The 17,757-nt window shown below is 34.3% G+C and overlaps 1 pseudogene; it reads left to right on the forward strand.

Annotated features, from left to right (window-relative positions):
- The first annotated feature begins 545 nt into the window (after positions 1–545).
- On the forward strand, positions 546–9,152 carry LOC149141381 (heterogeneous nuclear ribonucleoprotein 1-like; annotated as a pseudogene).
- Positions 9,153–17,757: the final 8,605 nt, after the last annotated feature.

The following is a 17,757-nucleotide window of genomic DNA, read 5'->3' on the forward strand; positions in this document are numbered from 1 at the left end:
TTGATTTCTCAATTATGTATTATATACATCTTCCCATCAGTTTTATGAATTGTTGAAGGGCAGTGTGGGTACTTCTTCTTTCAATGTTTTCTTGTTGTTGCCTCTTTGATTGCAAGAGGTTTGCATTGTTAGTTTTCTCCTTGCTTAAGTAGTATAGTTGTGTGTAGGTTGAAGCTAAAAGGGTTGTACCAAGGGATGAACAACAAAATGTTCAGAGGAATAGTAATATGGAGGGACCTAGGACTAAGAAGATTTGTGTTGGTGGGTTAGCACCCAGTATTACTAAGGATGACTTCAGAAAGTATTTTGAGCAGTTTGGTAATAAAATAGATGTAGTTGTAAGGCATGATCACATTACACAAACACATCGTAGTTTTGGGTTTATTACTTAAGATTAAGAGGATACAGTGGACAAATTTCTTCAACAAATATTTCACCAGCTCGAGGAAAAGACTATGGAGGTGAAGTTGGTCATTCCCAAGGACATGTCTCCTAGAAATACAAGAGGTTATGTAGGACGTGGAGCTAGTTTTGGTGCACAATAGATGCAAAGCTATGAACCAACTCCTATTGGGGTTTATGGAGCATGCCTGCCTATTGCAGGTACTGGATATCCTCCATATGTTGCAACCCCTAGCTATGGACCTACTAGGTATGGAAGTACACCAGGGTATGGGACAAGTATGAATGGTGGATATGGTGCAACAACTAAAAAAAATTGCTTCAACAAGGTTTAGTCTGAATCATTAAAATCCTATCAAAGTTGGCATTAATGAATTGGTATTGATTATTCCGATCCAACTCACTAAGATCTTGATAGACCCTTCTAACAAAGGATTAAAAAATCCTCACACAAGTAAGTCTCTAATAATTTTTCTCATTTGTTTGTGATTAATTTTAGGGTAAACCACGATATTTTCATTTTTGGAGACTTTGTTTTGGACAAGTTCGAGTCACAGGGGCTTAACAAAGACAAGGCATGCAAAACAGAGGAAGATGGAGAACCGTGGTTAAAGCAGGCAATAACAGGGGATATTGGGAGAATTCTGGAGGTAAAATACCTTAGTGTGACATGTGGAGCTAAAAGAACAGGCATGATGGTGCTTGGCCTGCTAAATTCTTATTGTGTGTTGAGCTCTGTATATTGAGTAATCTCAGGTTCCTCATTGGGTTCAATTCGCAGGTGCAACACGGGCAAAGCGGACTGTTGTTGGTGGGAGTCAACGAATGATTAAACACACCCTAATTTGATTAAGCATGGACAACAGGGTAGAGTGGCAGGTACAAATGCTAGCATGGCGACGCGGCGAGCCCCTCCCTTCGTTGATTCAGCATGGTGCATCCGGATGGCCTCAGCATGGTGATGTCTTGTTTTTGGACTTATGACCATGGACTTAGACATTGAAATGACATGTCTACATCGCTTTTGGGTCCAACAAATAAATTAAGTGATATTTGTATCAACCATTAGGCCTAGAAGTATTTATAAATGTAAAAGAAATAGTGAAACTCAAATTTGATATTGTTTAAAAGAAATCAAAAATTCAAATTTCATTTGGTATATGTGTGTGTGTGTGTGTGTGACTAGGAGGTAAAAGTAGACCATGAAAGTTACAACATCTAGCTTTAATACCAATTTGGGAAACATAAAGTGAATGGATTAGAGAATATATAAAATGATACAAAACTACTTTGAAAACCAACAAGTATTAGGGAAAAGAGAAAAAATTGAGTTTGATAAATTGGAATGAGGAAACATTAAAACATATAGCTATGATTCCACTCTAGAGGCAACAACCAAGTAGGAAAATTACAACATTTCGCTTTGATATCAATTTATGAAGATAAATTGAACCCAAAAATAAAAATTAACATATAAATTTATTTTTATACTAAAAATATATATGCAAAATTATAACAAAACAAAATTATGTCACAAAATATAAATAATAAATAAGAATATATAAAAATCTTATCTTATCCAAACATCATATAAGAGTGTTATCATAACATAAATATGAACACAAATACTTAATACTTATATTATGAAATAGAATATCAACAAAATGATGGGATGACTCAAAACTTCAACACTTCTTCTGGAGAGCTAATTCTTTGAAAATTCAAGGATGCACTTTCCAAATCCCTTCTAATGAATTCAACATTTACTTTTTAGACTCCTTGTGAAGACTTCATTCATCTATTTTCACTATTAATCCACTTTCCCTATGCTAAACTCCTAACTTTATGCATTATAAACTAAGAAAGAAAAAACAAAAAGCTTTAAATAGTGAAAAAAATTATTTATCCACTTTTACAAATACCTAATTTTATGCATTATGACCCACCAAAACAAAAACAAAAGACTTTAGATAGTGAAGAATCTTATTCATTCACATTCAATGTACACAATGTTTAACTTTTTACATGATAACCCACCAAAGAAATACTTAAATAGTGGAAAATACTTAGCTGTGCAAGATGCCTAACTTTCCACGTAATAAATTACCTAAAAAAAATAATATAAAATCTTATTCATCCATTTTCACTATACTTTTACTATACAAAATGCTTAACTTTATGCATTATAAACCATCCAAAAAAAATAGTAAAAAATCTTTCAAACGCGTTTTTAAACAGAGATTGAAAATAACGAATATCAAAATGCTAAAAAAAACTCAAAAAACATGACACCACCCACTCAATGAGGAAGAAAAAAAAGACAAAAGCAAGAAAAACAAAGAACTTTACCTACTCAATGGTGACAAGACCCAACAAAAACCTCTCAAAGAAAAAGCAAGAATTTTTTTAAATATTAGAAAAACTTTATGAGTAAACTTTCAAACACTCTATTTGAAAATAGAGAATATCTATAAAAATATATATATACATATATATGTGTATATATGTGTATATATACACATATATATACATATGATGTGTTTTTGGTGGAAACACATCATTCATATTATCTGCGTGTAGTCCGCTGTCAATTTCAGCTCTAGATTGTCATGACTCATCATCGCTGGAACATGGAACACCTGTCCTGCACTTTGTTGAGTGGCCTCTCCAAACCAGTGTCCTTGACGGCCCTCCGTGTTGATGCCGGCCGAGCCGGTGGCCAATGAGCGTTGCCGCCAAAGTCGATTGTCTTGTTTTCTCACTTATTATCACCATGGACTTTGACATTGGAATGACATGTCTACGCGGTTCTTGGTCCAGCAAATAAATTAGCAATCGTCTTGTTTAATAAATTTCTGCAATGGATGAAAAAGCAGATAAATTTCTGCGATGGATGAAAAATAAGAAATTTCCCTAAATATATTGTCTTGTTTAAAGCTTAACATATTTTTAGGCTTGATGCAAAGAATCATTCATCATTAGCAATTTAGTAGAATGTCCAGAAATATTAAAGGTAAATTTCTTGATTTTATGGATATAATTGCTTACATTTATAACTTTTTCATGGATGAAAAAGCAGGAAAGTCCCTTAATACATAGTCTTGTTTAATGTTTAATAAAAAAAAATTAGGTTTGATGTAAAGAAACATTCATCATTAGCAATTTAGTAGAATGTCCAAAAATATTAAAGGTAAATTTCTTGATTTTATTGAGTTGTTCAAATGCAACTCACCTCCATAAAAACCCTTGCCAAGAGTTTCTTTCACGGATTGATGTAGATGGACATTTACCAATGATTTAATTTATATAACTACCTTAGTAATTAATTAATGTAATATGTTGAATTGATGATGTTAATTATCATCAAGTTTTTGAGATTATAATTAGTTTATAGAAATTTAAAAGACATAAAGATTACATAAAACCTTTTAAAATCTTATTTCTAGGAAAAAAAAAGAGTCTTTCAAGATTACCATATTATATTGTAACAAATATTTTTAAATTGAATTTTAATTTGGGTTTAGGATATGTGTTTTAATTCAAATGTAATGATATTTTTAGCCAAGACCTAGCCTCTTATGTCATTCTAACATGAGTTGTTAGTGATTATGGCTAGCCTTGGAAGCAATTTTGGGGAACCTCGTCATTCATGTAGTTTATTTTTTCTTGTAGATTTAAGGCATAACCATGACTTTGGACTCACTAGGGAGAGGGTAGCTTTTATGAGGAGGATAAAATAGGGTGCATTTCTTTGAATAGTAATATTACAAATTATAAAATTACCATGCTTCACATTGTATAAGATAAAAAGAGTGATAAAAGTATCAAATATGAATATTTTTCTATCACATGTCTAAAGGTTTGCTAATTTACAATTTTTTTCAAGTTCATCATAAGTCGTTCACCCTCCATTTATTTCAATACTATAATTCCAATTGAGCTTAGGAGGAATATGGATTCCAAAATATTTAAATGAAAGATATTTATTATTGATTACCAATTTTATATGTAAATAATTAATATAAATATAAACATTTATTATAAAGAAACACAAACATTTTTAATGTCCAGTAAAAAAAAAAAAAACAAAACAAAACAAAAAAGACAAAAAAACAAAAACAAAAACATATTTCTTATATAAATTGTGAAGAAGATCTATGTAAAAATATGTATAGCTCTAGAAGTTTGAGTTTCCTAAGGATACAAGCATAGTTTTATTACAAGTCTTGTTGTTTACGAGGTTCTTAAATGGAGATTGAAAAAAGAAACTATTATTATATCAAATTACTATATTAAAATCAAAGTTGTTATTCTATTCTAGACATTCATTCAATTGATTACTTTGATTGAGTTAATAAACATCTACATTTTTTATACTCTTAGTTGAGCAACCAATCTTAAGAGGATCTTCAAAATAAGTAGTTCTACAATATTGTTTGTAACATCTCCTAAACCAATCTTAAATAGGATTTTATGTGTACCATTAAGGAAAATAGCACCACCAACTCCTCCTTTTGGGGAGATTACCTTGACTTCCATTGTCAAAGTACCCCCAAGCCCCTATTTTGTTAATTTTAGCATGGGACAAGTATCTCATTACAAGGGTTTGCATCTTGGATTTTAAATATGCAAAAATGGATTTAACGTGAGAAGCACATTGGATGAGAAGGATATCCATGTTCTCAAATATCCTTGCATTTCTAGCTAACCAAATGTCCCATGAAGTTATTGAAGGTAATCATTTCAACACTTTACTCTAGATTTTGCACCAATGTGTGAGAATTTCTTCAACATATTACCCTTCACATTATTTTTTTATCCTTATAGAGAGAATATATTATAAAAAATAAACATGGAAATTGTTTCTTTATAATATATTAATTGATTTTTCAAAGGACAATTTTTCATTCGTGATTTTTTTCCATCTAATATCATGACATCCTCAAGTAAATGAATTACCACATCTATGCCACATTTAATTTTTCTTGATCCTCTTGCAATCTTCTTTCTTTTCAGTCCATGCCCAAACTATCATATCAATTGGAAGAGATTAAAGTTATTTTTCATGGGGATTTGGTACCTGATATTGGTCGAATACTTTTGTTATACCTTTCCCTAAACTAGGCAGGTAGTAGTCAACCTTAACATGAAGAGTCTTACTAAGATGCTAAAGAACCTCAACTATGGACCTAAAAATGATTTCTAGTGTGGGCCTAGGACATATTCTTATGTAGGCCCTATGTTGTGGTTTAACCATGGAATCCACTATACTAGGTTGGAGATACCTTACAATGGTAATACCATTGCTACTCAAATCATCCTACAAGTTTCCATTTCGGACACTATTTTTGCACATGCATCGCTCATCTTGCTTACAGAAAAAATAAATATTTTGGCCAATCGTGGGATGTGCAAAACGTCAAGGAGTGTTTTAATCCTTTCATCCATGAGTTCCAACTTAAATTTTGCTTGTCCTATGATTCTATTTTTTGAGTCATCTCTTAGGAAAACATCACCACCATCATACATTTCCTATTCACAAAACCACTTCCTATGAGGGGTTATATGAAAAAATGCAACTAATTCATCCAATCACACCTCATGATCTGTATGTGTTCTTGAGAAAGCCAATAACACACCCCCTCCTTCATCTAAGGAGGTTTTCTCTTTTGTAGAAGGAGCACTAATGGATCCCTTCCCTTTTTCAACACTTTTGGATCTAAAATGTTTCTTGTAATGCCCTTCTTTTCCACATCTCTAGTATAGATTTACTAACTTTCCTAGAGATTTCAATCTCCCTCTTAAGGACATATTTTTATTTATATCCTATGAGCGTATTCTTACATATAAGGCATCTTCATTATAACTTTACATATTCATTTCATCAAAACTTAAAGTAATGGTTTTTCTACAAGTTATGAATATCACTAAATGAGATGTTCATGGATTCTGAGAAGTGCTTCATATTGTTATCAATGGATATATTAGCATTTCTACCGAAGTCCCAAAGATTGCTAATGTTAATGTATTATGAAAAGTGCTTCAAATCATTATCAATTATGTTTTAATAAATTTCAATGCTAAATTATGATTATGCTCCTCAAAGTTATATTTTGCGTCAGTTTTGGGGAAAATCCAAAGAGAATAAAAGGTTATAAGAACATTTTATATGCTCTTCAAGTTATATTTTGTGTTAGTTTTGGGAAATTACAAAGAGAATAAAAAAGTATATACTCTTCAAGATATATTTTGTGTTAGTTTTGAGGAAAATATAAAGGAAAAAAATACAAATAAATAGTTGGATAAGTAGTCACTCAAATTCTAGGATTATCTATATTTTAGTTGGAACATTTTCTACTCTCCATATGTACCAAAATACCAATAATGAATAGCTTGAATAGACCAAACAAGGTCGTCAGTCAAATCATTGAACACAATGATGAATATTCCTCCATAAAAAATGTTACACTTCTTGCTTGAGCAAGGAGATGGAAAGTAGTGTGTAAGCCGAAAAAGTGATTTTATCCTCCCAAAAAATGTGTCTTCTCTACCAACCACATTGACATAAAAACACAATACACTGGGAATTGTCACAGTTGCCTCCCACTAAGTAGTCAACTGAATTCTGTCAACATTACCTGCCAACACTTACATGTGACGTTACTATCAACACCTAACAATATTGTTGTGAAAACATTATACTAAAAAATAAATCAAATTTGTTTTAAACGATGTAGGCTTTCATAAATTTAGTGTAGTTTCATAAAGTTTTAGTTTTTGCAAGCGCTTAATAATGAGCTTGGCCAAATTGTTGATTTTTCGTTATTCACAGTGGCTTCCCACTAAGTAGTCAACAAATTTTATCTACTAACATTTACATGTGACATTACTAACACCACCTCGCAATGCCTGAAATTATAGTTATCAAAACATTGTACTAGGAAATAAATAAAATTTTCTTTCAAAAGATGTAGTTTTTCCTAAGGTAAGTGTGGTTTTGAAAAATTATAATTTTTTGAAAGATCTTAATAATGAGGACGAGATTTTATTCATTGATTCTTTTGAGGTTCCTCTAAGTACTTATTACATTCTTCTTTAGTCTCCAAGTTGCATAAGCCTTGATAATTTCAATACAACAATACTAATTTCAAAAATTTGAGAGAGGACTAGTTGTTTCTCACTAAGATGCATTTGAGGTTATGTCAAGTACCCATTACGCTCTTCTTGAGTCTTCAAATTGCATTTGTTAAGTTTAAAAGGTCCTCATAATTTCAATACCTCAATGTTGATATTCCCATAAATTTGTGAGGTTTTTAGTTGGTTGTGTCTCTGTGCTTTCCAAAATTGTACCTTATAATTAAATCTTTCCACAATCATCACTTAATCATGTAGGAAAAGATGTTAAAAGTATATTGGCATAAATAAAACACACTTAGGTTTTGACTATCAATTTTTTGTATACCAAAATCCTCAAATATATAATTTTCTTGAATCTCCTTCAATGTAGATGTTTAAAATTCATTATGGAAGTACTTTCCTAGTGTTTTACGTTTTTGAATTTATTGAATCTCCTAGATGTGATTGGTTTCCATAAATATCATGAGATCCCAAAGATTTCAAATTTTCTATTCATATTATTTTCCTCAGAAGTTAGTCATTGTATTTATATGATAGCTTGCTTCAAGTGCTTCATATCTCCAGCATGGTTATTTATAGTGAGTTTTGACTCTTGAGAAGCAGTCAGAAGCAACCCAAAAGTGTGCTACCTACAACATTTAGTGGTTTAAAAGGTTTGTAGTTACCGTGTCTAGACTTTAGGTCAATATGCATGTTGACCCTAAAAAATTTTGTTCAGTTTCTCTAATTATGTGTACTATACATCTTCCATCCGTTTTTGTTTCAATTAATGAAGGGTGGGGTGGGTGCTTCCTATGTGAATGTTTTCTTCTTCTTGGCTCTTTAACTATAGTTACTTTGTCTATATCACTATGTTCATTGGCTTTCAAAAAGTTGTTTGATTTCTCAATTTTGTGTTATATACATCTTCCCATTAGTTTTATGAATTGTTGAAGGGAAGTGTGGGTACTTCCTCTTTCAATGTTTGCTTGTTGTTTCTTCTTTGATTGCAAGAGGTGTGCATGGTTAGTTTTTTCCTTTCTTAAGTAGTATAGTTGTGCATAGGTTGAAGCTAAAAGGGTTGTACCAAGGGATGAATAACAAAATGTTCATAGGAATAGTAATATGGCAGTACCTAGGACTAAGAAGATTTTTGTTGGTGGGTTAACACCCCCTGTTACTAAGGATGACTTCAGAAAGTATTTTGAGCAGTTTGGTAATACAACAGATGTAGTTGTAAGGTATGATCACACTACACAAACACATCATGGTTTTGGGTTTATTACTTATGATTCAGAGGATGCAGTGACAAATTTATTCAACAAATATTCCACCAGCTCAAGGAAAAGACTATGGAGGTGAAGTTGGTCATTCCCAAGGACATGTCTCCAGGAAATACAAGAGGTTCTACAGGACATGGAGCTAGTTTTTGTGCACAATATATGCAAAGCTATGGACCAACTCTTATTGGGGTTTATGGAGCATGCTTGCCTATTGTAGGTACTGGATATGCTCCATATGTTGCAGCCCCCAGCTATGGACCTTCTAGGTATGGAAGTACACCAGGGTATGGGACAAGTATGAATTGTGGATATGGTGCAATGCCTAAAAAACATTGCTTCAATAAGGTTTAGTCTGAACCATTAAACTCCTATCAAAGTTGGCATTAGTGAATTGGTATTGATTTTTCTGATCCAACTCACTAAGATCTGGATATACCCTTCTAACAAAGGATTAAACAATCCTGACATGGGTAAGTCTCTAATAATATTTCTCATTTGTTTGTGATTAATTTGAGGGTAAACCACAATATTTTCATTTTTGGATACTTTGTTTTGGAAAAGTTTGGGTCACAAGCGCTTAACAAAGACAGGGCATGCAGAACAGAGGAAGATGGAGAACCATGGTTAAAGAAGGAAATAACAGGGGATACTGGGAGAGTTATGGAGGCAAATACCTCAGTGTGATGTGCGGAGCTGAAAGAATAGGAATGACAGTGCTTGGTCTGTTGGATGCTTACTGTGTGTTGATCTCTGTCTGTCAGGAAATCTTGGGTTCCTCGCTGGGTTCGATTCGCAGGTGCAGCGTGGGCGGATGATAGGTACCATGGACTTTGACTTATTATGTACCAATGATCCTAGCATGAGGAATAAGGGCCTATATCATCCCTTTCTTGTTGTAATAGCCTCGGGTCAAAATTTCGTGTAACAAAGAATAATAAAGGAGTAATAAGACTAAGGTCATGGGACATGTATTCCAAGCCAAATGTTGGGTAGAAATCTATAGTGGGCATCACTTGTTTATTATTATGGATAAGAAAATTGGTAAAGGCATTGGAAAAGGAAAAGAGGAATTAAGTGGAATTTATTTATGAAAATAAATGAAAATAGGAGAAATGGGAGATGAAGAGTCACATATTTGCATGAGAAGGAAAATTAACGAAAATGAAGAAAAAGAGAGACATCAATGATAAAGAGGATTTTGAGGATCAATTCACAACTTTTGTTGGTTTGGCTTTTGTCAGTTTAGTTTTGGATCTATCTTCTATTCTCTCATACTCTTGCAGGCGTTTTGTTTTGATGAGTGATCACAGTGGGATGAGATACTTGTTTCACCAACCTAATCTGAATGTCAGGAAAGCTAAATGGTTGGCCAATCTCAAAGAGTCTAACTTTGAGAACATGTGCATTAAGGGTAAAGAGAATAGGGTTGCATATGCTCTTACCAAAAGAGTGTAGGTAAATCACATTGCAACTATTAGCTCATATGGGATAGATTTGCAGGAGAGGATCTTGCAGGTAGCGAAGCAGGATGACAAGTACCATGGACTTGGACTTATTATGCCTATGCAGTTTTTTGGTCCAACAAATAAAAAATGAGAAGAAATTAAAAATAAATTAAAAAAACTGAGTGCAAGCAATTTGCGTCCACATTTTTTTACAATGGAAAACCCCATCACAATCTATCCGTAAATATTTTAATTTCCTTTATTGTGAGAGAGTTTGTATTTATATTTAGATTTGATAGAACCAGTATGTTTATAAATAATTCGAAGGGAGATTGAATGGGTAGAGATTCATTTAATCAATTGTTATCTTTACTTTTAATTGTAATTGTTCAATTTTAAATTCATAAGAAAATTAACTTTTAAATTTTGCCTATTTAAATTTTGTAGAGCAGTAACTTTTAGTAAATATGTTTATTTCACTGAATATAAAGAATGTGCAAAGTTGCTTATTCTTTAAAATTAAATTTGAAACTTCAACCATTTAAGTTTATATTTATGTTAAATTAACTTTACATAAATTTTAAGATTAGAAAATATTGGTAAAAAATATTCTTTACTTAAGTGAATATGATAAACTTGAAAATATTTCTATGAATATAATTAAATACATCCATAACATATGAAAATATTTATATGGATATAATTGCTTACATTCATAACTTTTTCATGGATGAAAAAGTAGAAAATTCCCTTAATACATAGTCTTGTTTAATGTTTAACATAATTTTTTTAAGGTTTGATGCCAAGAAACATTCATCATTAGCAATTTAGTAGAATGTCCAAAAATATTAAAGGTAAATTCCTTGATTTTATTGACCATCACCCAATTGTTCAAATGCAACTCACATCCATAAAAACCCTTGCCAAGAGTTTCTTTCACGAATTGATGTAGATGGACATTTACCAATGATTTAATTTATATAACTACCTTAGTAATTAATTAATGTAATATATTGAATTGATGATGTTAATTATCATCAAGTTTTTGAGATTATAATTAGTTTATAGAAACTTAAAAGAGGTAAAGAATACATAAATTCTTTTAAAATCTTATTTCTAGGCCAAAAAAAAGTCTTTCAAGATTACCATATTATATTGTAACAAATATTTTTAAACTGAATTTTAATTTGGGTTTAGGATAGGTGTTTTAATTCAAATGTAATGATATTTTTAGCCAAGACCTAGCCTCTTGTGTCATCCTAGCATGAGCGGTTAGTGATTATGGCTAGACTTGGAAGCAATTTTGGGGAACCTCTTGTCATTCATGTTGTTTATTTTTTCTTGCACATTTAAGACCTAACCATGGCTTTGGACTCACTAGGGAGAGGGTAGCTTTTATGAGGAGGATAAAATAGGGTGCATTTCTTTGAATAGTAATATTATAAATTATAAAATTAGTTTTCTTTTCTTTTGCTTATCCTTCTCCAAAAAAATTTAGAGATATTTCATCACCAAGCTTCACATCGTATAAGATAAAAAGAGTGATAAAAATATCAAATATGAATATTTTTCTATCAAATGTCTAAAGGTTCGCTAATTTATAATTTTTTCAAGCTCATAATAAGTTGTTCACCCTCTGTCTATTTCAATACTATAATTCCAATTGAGCTTAGGAGGAATATGGATTTCAAAATATTTAAATGAACGATATTTATTGATTATCAATTTCATATGTAAATAATTAATATAAATATAAACATCTATTATAAAGAAACACAAACATTTTTAATGTCCCGTGGAGGAAAAAAAAAAACAAAAAAAAAAACATATTTCTTATATAAATTGTGGAGAAGATCTTTGTAAAAATATGTATATCTCTAGAAGTTTGAGTTTCTTAAGGATACAAGCATAGTTTTATTACAAGTCTCGTTGTTTAGGAGGTTCTTAAATGGAGATTGAAAAAAGAAATTATTATTATAGCAAATTACTATATTAATGTAACAATTGTTTTTAGACAAATGATATTTTTTTATTAAATTCATTTAAATATGTTTAAAGTAGATAAAGTTAAAAAAATATAATGATGTTTTTACTTCATCAAATTCAAGGTTTAAAATCAGAGTTGTCATTCTATTCTAGCCATTCATTCAATTGATTACTTTGATTGAGTTAATAAACATCTATATTTTTTATACTCTTACTTGCGCAACCAATCTTAAGAGGATCTTCAAAATAAATAGTTCTACAATATTATTTGTACCATCTCCTAAACCAATATTAAATAGGATTTTATGTGTACCATTAAGGAAAATAGCACCACCAACTCCTCCTTTTGGGGAGATTACCTTGACTTCCATTGTCAAAGTACCCCCAAGCCCCTATTTTGTTAATTTTAGCATGGGACAAGTATCTCATTACAAGGGTTTGCATCCCGGATTTTAAATATGAAAAAATAGATTTAACGTGAGAAGCACATTGGATGAGAAGGATATCCATGTTCTCAAATATCCTTGCATTTCTAGCTAACCAAATGTCCCATGAAGTTATTGAAGGTAGGCATTTCAACACTTTGCTCTAGATTTTGCACCAATGTGTGAGAAATTCTTCAACATATTACCCTTCACATTAGTTTTTTATCCTTATATAGAGAATATATTATAAAAAATAAACATGGAAATTGTTTCTTCATAATATATTAATTGATTTTCCAAAGGACAATTTTTCATTCGTGATTTTTTTCCTTCTAATCTCATGACATCCTCAAGTAGATGAATTAAAACATCTATGCCACATTTATTTTTTCTTGATCCTCCTACAATCTTCTTTCTTTTCCCTCCATGCCCAAACTATCATATCAATTGGAAGAGATTAAAGTTCTTTTTTCATGGGGATTTGGTACCCGATATTGGTCTAATACTTTTGTTATACCTTTCCCTAAACTAGGAATCTAGTAGTCAACCTTAACATCAAGAGTCCCACTCAGATGCTAAAAAAACTCAACCATGGACCTCAAAATGATTTATAGTGTGGCCCTAGGACATATTCCTATGTAGGCCCTATGTTGTGGTTTAACCATGGAATCCACTATAGTAGGTTGGAGATACCTTATAATGGTAATACCATTGTTACTCGAATCATCCTACAAGTTTCCATTTCAGACACTATTTTTACACATGCATCAGTCATCTTGCTTACAGAAAAAATAAATACTATGGCCAATCGTGGGATGTGAAAAACGTCAAGGAGTGTTTTAATCATTTCATCCATGAGTTCCAACTTAACTTTTGCTTGTCCTATGATTATATTTTTTAAGTCATCTCCTAGGAAAACATCACCACCATCATACATTTCCTATTCATGTTGGGATGGGATCCCTAGGGTCAATTTTTGTCAGTTAAGTCAATTTTTGTAATAGTTTTTGTTAAAGAATGTAAAGTTTCCGCAAAATGTGGAAGTGGAGCGCGAAGCTAAGAAAGAGTCAAAGGGGCATTAGTCCCTTGTATGGGTAGGTGATAGGATGGTTTTGAGACCCACCCATGGTCCGCAAGCCATGGTATTGTAATGAAAAGGCTATATATAGTTGAGGCATAGTGAGTCGAGTCTAAAGAGATAATTTTTGGTAGATAATCATTGTAAGGGAAAGGTGCTAAGGCAGGAACGGTATGTTTCCTGTACTTAGGCGAAAGGGGAAGGCTCCTATAGCTGAGTGTGCGGAGACCTTGGCAAGTCTGTAGCTGAGTGCGTGAGCCCCTCCAGCTGGGTGCACAGAGAGAAGAAGTCTGTATCTGAACGTTTGCATCTTAATAAAGACTGTTTTGAGCTGAATCTGTGCATCTGTGCCTTGTTTATTGTTTCAGTTAAGTTTGTATATCTCTGCGATCTATTATGACTTATGTGAATTAATGCTTGTTTATTACGCGAAAGTAGTGGATATGTATCTTTTATGCATATTAATAACAATTTAATACCTTCACGAAGCGTTGGAAGCTGTTGGAATAGATTTACAATAGTTGATCAATTAGAAGAGTTAGGGTTGCATGAAGGTAGATCTGAGCCTTAAGATCCTTAGGAAGACCATCACACAGGCCTCTGGATGCAGAAACCTGGTTCTAGCATCCCCCAATACTGGAGACTGCAGCCTGCACTACGCAAGTTATTGCCGAAAGGGCCAGTAGTTAGGGTTTTGTTGGTTGGCACGAATAACTCTAAACCTGGGTCAGGCCCCATCAAGCCAACAAATGGTTATGTTGCTGATACCAGGATCTATCTGAGGAATGTGTGATGTCAAATAAGTGGTTCCCTACTAAGAAATAAATTGAGAAGTGGCTTGATTAGAAGGAACATGCATTTGCATCTCAAGAGAAAAGAAATTCGCGGTTATCCAAGGAACAATGGTTGAATAGATACCTATACTCAGACGAAACCGAAGCCTTTTTTGTTTCTTCCCTTGTGAACTGGATGAGTGGTTGTCTAGATTAGCGAACAGTCAGGGTACGTGGAGACTTGACGGCCCTATTGTGTGGACTCCAGAGGTAGTGAGGTGTTTGGAAGCATCAGAAAACAACATCGCGCAGGTTGTTGATCATTGGATTGATCGTACCATAGGAGGATTTTTCACTGAGCTTGTGATTGATATATCCATCAGTTATAGTGAAGCAGAGCGCAAGCTATTCAAGGGACCACAAGATAAGTAATTAAAATCTTCGAAAACTTGGATTAAGATGTTGTTGTGCGAAAAATGGGTTATGCCATTACCTTGATGTTTGGGACTACATGAAGCGGGAAACCCTTCAGAAGGAACGAAGAATCAGGCTCTGAATATAGTTCTCTATTGAGATCCTCTTCAAGCGACGACGAAGGAACTATTCTGAGTACACCATGAAGTGCCCTGCAGTTGGTAAGTCAGGGTATCTCGCAGATACTTCATCCATCCACTCTGCCTCTAGCTCCACCTCCATCACATACACCTACACCGTCACCTCCATGTCCACCTCCACCTCCACCATTCAACATGGAAAACGCAGTGAAGATGACGATATTCAAGGGGGTAGGGAGTGAAGACCCCGAGCAATTCTCGTTTGTTGCAAATGTTGTGTGGACAGCCCAGCAGATCACTGATGATAATTTAAAGAAAGTGCAGTTGGTCATGGCACTGCAAGATAGAGCGATGACTTGGTATATCAAGTACTGTCAAGATCACCCTGTCGCGACATTGGCAGATACTCAACGAGCGTTTAACAATGAGTTTAATAATCCTAAGTCTCAGGCACAGTCTGTTACAAAGTTTAAGGAGATACAGCAAGTGGTAAATGAATCCTCATGGGATTTCAATTAGAGGCTAAAATGCCTGATCCGACAGGCTAATATGAACATCACAAACGAACAACAAAAAGATTGGTACATTGCTTCGTTTTTGCCTCACCTCAGATTACCATTATCATAGTAGAAGATATCAATGCAAGCAGAAGCTGTGGAGATCGCGATGAGGTTGGAAGCCTCACTAATACAAGATACAAACATTGGAGTACAACAGATTCACTCGCAGCTGGCAAGTCTGCACCTGGAGTTGTAGAGCCTCAAGAAGGGAAAGGAAGCACAACCTGAAGTTTGCGCAGAAGTTTGGTGCTTGAAATGCAAGGGTCACGGCCACGACAAGGACCATTGTCCGGTTTATCAGAATTATCTTATTGGGGGAGGCCTTGTCCCCCTGAAGCCAAAAAATACTGTTGGGCCAAGCGCAAGAGCAATGCCATGGTGAGCTATCTGTCAGGTTAAAGGACAACATGCGACAGACAATTTTCATCTACTACAGAAGTTTGTACAGACCCCTCAATAGTTGTTTTGCAATTTCTACAAGTCTGTAGGTCATGATGAGTGCCATTGTTGAAGTTATGAATTAATGATGGATAAAACCCCGACCTATTGAATGCAGGCAGAAAATTGGCCTCAGGATCAGGACATGAGTGCAGCGCGCGTAGGATTCCAAGGCCGTGGACAAGGAAGAGGAGGAGGGGTTGGTAGAGGTCGTGGAAAAGTTATTTGTTATAATTGTGGTGAAGCTAGAAATTTTGTGCGCGACTGTCCAAACCCAACGCATCCATCTTATCAATATTGCAGACAGTTCAACCATGTGATAGAATATTTCCCGATACTTATATCAAAGATGTAAGAAAAGAAGACACATACCCAGCAACCTACGCAGAATATCCAGATGATGAGTACGGAGCCTCACGAAGAAGATCACAATATTAATATCGTAATGTGCAGTGGTATAGCCACAGGTGAAGATAAGGGGAAGCAGCCAGAAACCGAGGGATGGGTGCACAAGGTTGCTGAAAAGGAAGTTGCGTTTGACCTTAACCGGGCTAAAGAAACTTTCATGGAGGCTAAGAATAACTTTGTTGAGGCTTCTACGTCAGGGAGTCAGGAAAAACCAATTGGAAATAGTGAAGTGAAAGATGTGAATCCTTCGTTGTTAGCCACTTTTCTCAAAACTTGTATGAAGTTGTTGAGGGATCAGAAGGCAGTAGAAGGGCTCCAGGAGCTGATCGAAAATTACACGGGAAAAATTAAGATTCCTATGGAACAACGTGCTGTGAGGAAACTAGGCAAACACAAGAAGCAGACTAGGCGCGAGATGAGGTTAACCACGCAAATCAGAGAGTATGAAATGGATCAAGTCATCCTAGATTTGGGTTCTGATGCAAATGTACTACCTAAGAAAACATGGGAGAGGATGGGGAGACCTGTGCTACAATGGTCTCCTATATAGCTACGCATGGCCAATCAACATAAGATCATTCCTATGGGGCACCGGTATGGGGTAACAATGGACATTGAAGGAGCGACTGTGTTGGATGATTTTGAAGTAATTGAAATAGTGGATGACAACAATCCTTACCTTGCGCTACTAGGAATTGGTTCGGCCTTCGACATGGACACGATGATTAATCTAAAGAATCGAATGATGACATTTGAGAAGAAGGCGCTCAGGGTTATTATGCCACTAGACCCTACTGAAGGAGCGCGCTATATTGAACCAGTCCGCGACTATGAGGAGGACAATTATTTGGATCAAATCTACAAGATTACTACGCACGACGAAGATTGGATCAATCCCACTGCAGATGGACGGATCACGTGGGATAGAGACAACTCCTATACCTCAGACTTAGATGAAGATATCGAACACTGGCATAATAGGTTGCATGAGGTCTCTACGCTACATTGTAATATGATGACCAAATCCCTGCGGTGTGTATCCATGTAGGTAAGAAAAATTTTGCATTATGATGGCTTAAATGATGTTAATATTTTTTTAGATGAGTTTGATAGGGAGGTGCCCGAGGAACATCGTTTCCAGGCACTTGAATTGGCACTACGTGCTACGCCTCCCCATTGGTGGGGTACGCATAAGGAAATCTTCGCTGACTAGAAGGAATACAAATGAATGATGAATCTCAGGTTTGGATATGCTAATACCTGGATGATGGAAAAATATAGTGGAAAGG

This window comes from Pinus tabuliformis, chromosome X (assembly GCF_031772625.1).
Source record: "Pinus tabuliformis cultivar Carrire ecotype Pingquan chromosome X, CPIR1, whole genome shotgun sequence".
NCBI lineage: Eukaryota > Viridiplantae > Streptophyta > Pinopsida > Pinales > Pinaceae > Pinus > Pinus tabuliformis.